The sequence below is a fragment of the Eptesicus fuscus genome, chromosome 1 (genome assembly GCF_027574615.1).
Source record: "Eptesicus fuscus isolate TK198812 chromosome 1, DD_ASM_mEF_20220401, whole genome shotgun sequence".
NCBI lineage: Eukaryota > Metazoa > Chordata > Mammalia > Chiroptera > Vespertilionidae > Eptesicus > Eptesicus fuscus.
The window spans coordinates 117,178,658-117,181,870 of record NC_072473.1 but is presented as its reverse complement, the minus strand read 5'-3'; the positions used below and the strand labels follow the sequence as shown (position 1 = coordinate 117,181,870).

The 3,213-nt window shown below is 39.2% G+C and overlaps 1 pseudogene; it reads right to left on the bottom strand.

The window, feature by feature from the left end:
• Window positions 1-569: 569 nt before the first annotated feature.
• LOC103304034 (heterogeneous nuclear ribonucleoprotein H-like) lies at window positions 570-1,824 on the bottom strand (annotated as a pseudogene).
• Between the last annotated feature and the right edge of the window lie 1,389 nt (window positions 1,825-3,213).

The following is a 3,213-nucleotide window of genomic DNA, read 5'->3' as shown; positions in this document are numbered from 1 at the left end:
ACTTAAAAAAAAGCTTAAACTTACATGCCTTAGAAGTTATGAAATGAAACTAAACTTAACAAACATGCCAAATGTTTCAGTTTTAATTGTAGATCCAGCTCCTACATTGAGGTTTACAAAAAAGCATGTCTTTCAACATGCTTCCAAACAGTGTTCAATATAATGTCATGTAAGAGCAACATTTAACATAATGCAGCTGCTTTCGCCTGAATATACTTACTGCTTAAGTACATACTGCAATATAACTAACTTGAGAAAAGCTAAAAATAGTTTAACAGTTATAGTTTATTGAACTTAGTTGTTATATCCTAGATGAATATTTGTGTTCAAAAATACTAAACCTTAAATCTTTAATTCAATCCTGATTTCCACTTAGAGTAAGCATAAATCACAAGCTGGTATTGCAAAACTGTTGTTTTGCTTTTTTCTTTAAAATAATGTTGACCAAGAATCACTGATAAGGATCATTTACATTCCCTATCTACCACTCATACTAGACATTCTAGACATCCCTCTCATTCCATTCACTCCCATACATGCATGGCTTGCACTGCTATAGTAGCTGCTGTTCAATGCTCCTTGGCTGCATATGCCATGTTTGATTGAAAATCACTAGAGTTTTCCTCTAAAACTTGGTCATACCCAGTCATGCTGCTCTGGCCACCATACCCACTTATATTTCCTCTATACTCACCACTCAGCTGCTGGCTGGTTGGGACACCATAACTGGACTGATTGGTTTGACAAGCCCGTGTCTCCCATCATTTGGCTACTGTAAGCACCATCACTTCCTCCTCTGTAGAATTCAAGAAGAGTTCTACATATCTTTGTTGCATATTTGTGTTGTCTTTCAACATAGCTGCCACAGCATCTTCATGAGTTGCAAACTCGACATCTACTTCACCAGTTACTTTGCCATCAGGACTAATTTCAGTATGTACTCTCACAGTGTTGACGGTGAAAAAAAATTGTAAATGTTATTCTCGGTAGTGCTGTAAGGTAATCCCTGCATGTGTGCACAGTGTCCCATTATGCTTTGGAAAGTAGAGTCACCATCTGATCCGTATCTGTGGTCAGACATTCCTGAAAAACAGTAATTGAGATATCTTCCAAATCCATCTGACCCAAAACCATAGCCTTCCTTATAGCCATTATAATAATCGTAGCCTCTAAAACCTCCACCCCTGCCAATGCTGTTATACCCTCTGCCAGTCCCAGGTCTGTCATAGGGACCTGGCTGCTGCATGGCCATAAGTTTTAGTGGTGGATCATAGTGAGTTCTAACTTCAGCTCGACTTCTCTTAAAGTTTTCCATATACCTGTGCCCTATTCTTTCCTTGTGTTTCTTTATAGCCTTTCTGGCTATTTCCTGCGAAGCAAACTGCACAGAGGCCTCCCCTATTCCTCCCCTGGAAGTCGACTGGCAATTTTATCCCATTTGACATGATTTCCAACCCTGAGAAGAACTGAACAATTCTAAATAATACTCTAAATTATACAAAACCACCATTGACTGTGACAAGACTATTTGAAACTATATACATTGACACCCAATCCTTTTCAATGTTGTTTGACTTGAATGCTTCACCATATCTGTGTCCCTTAGTTTCTCTATTTTCAGGGCCAATTTGACTTCATCTTCTGATTCAAGTTCAACAAAAGCCTTACTACTTAGTCTGCCAGATGAAACGAATACCTTGAGCCCCATTTTGAATTTTGCAGTCAGAAAAAACAACAACACTGCACTTCATCCACCAAGCAAGATCAGGGCAAGCCCCAGACCTTCATCAAGAATCCCTTTCTGCTTTCGGTGCCCAACATCATTGTCACTTAGTGGTTCCTGGCATCAAAACAAGTTAATCACATGACTCCTACATGGCTGAGTGAAATCTCATTTTTATTTTTCAATTACAGTTGGCATGTATTATTTTATTAGTTTCAGGTGTACACCCCAATGGTTAGATATTACATAACTTACTATGTGATCATCCTGATAAATCTCATATCCATCTGACACCATATATAGTTATTAGAATACTAGAGGCTTAGTGCATGAAATTTATGCACTTGGTGGGGGCCCCTCAGCCCAGCCTGCACCCTCTTGCAGTCTGGGAGCCCTCAGGGGATGGCCAACTGACAGGGGAAGGCAGAGAGGTTAGGGGCAATCAGGCAGGCAGGAAGAGGCAGTTAGGGGTGATTAGGCAGGCAGGCAGGTGAGTGGTTAGGAGCCAGCGGTCCCAGATTGTGGGATCGGGCCTAAATCAGCAGCTGGACATCCCCTGCGGGGTCCCAGATTGGAGAGGGTGCAGGCTGGGCTGAGGCATCTCCCCCCACCCCTGTGCACGATTTTCATGAACCAGGCCACTAGTATAGGATAATTGACTATATTCCCTATGCTGTACTTTACATCCCATGACTGTTCTGTAATAACCAATTTGTACTTTTTAATTACTTCACTTTTTGACCCACCCCGTAATCCCCTCCCATCTGTCAATCATGTAAATATTCTCTATATCTATGAGTCTGTTTCTATTTTGCTTGCTTTTTTAATTTTTTTTCTAGTCCATTGTTGATATGTATTCATTGCCATTAATTGTTCATATTTTTTAATCTTTCTTTTTCTTCTTAAAGAAGGCCCTCTAACATTTCATATAATACTGGTTTGGTGGTGATTAACTCCTTTAACTTTTTCTTTTCTTGGAAACTCTTTATCCGTCATTTGATTCTAAATGATAGCTTTACCTGGTAGAGTAATCTTGGTTGTATGTTCTTGCTTATCATCACTTTGAATATTTCTTGCCAATTCCTTATGTCCTGCCAACTTTCTGATGAGAAGTCAGTTGAAATCTTATGGGAGCTCCCTTGTAGGTAACTGACTGTTTTTCTCTTTCTGCTTTTAAGATTATTTCTTTGTCTTTAACCTTTTGCATTGTGATTATGATGTTTCTTGGTGTGGGCCTTTTTGGGTTTATCTTGTTTGGTACTTTCTGCGCTTCCTGAACTTTCTTTCACCAGGTTAGGGAAATGTTCCATCATTATTTTTTCAAAAAGGTTTTCAAATTTCTTGGTCTCTCTCTTCTTCTTCCAGCACTCCCATGATGCAAATCTTGGTACTCTTAAAGTTTTCCCAGAGGCTCCTTACACTATTCCCATTTTTTTGAATTATTTCTTCTTTTTGTTATTTTGATTGTGTGTTTTTTGCTTCCTTATACA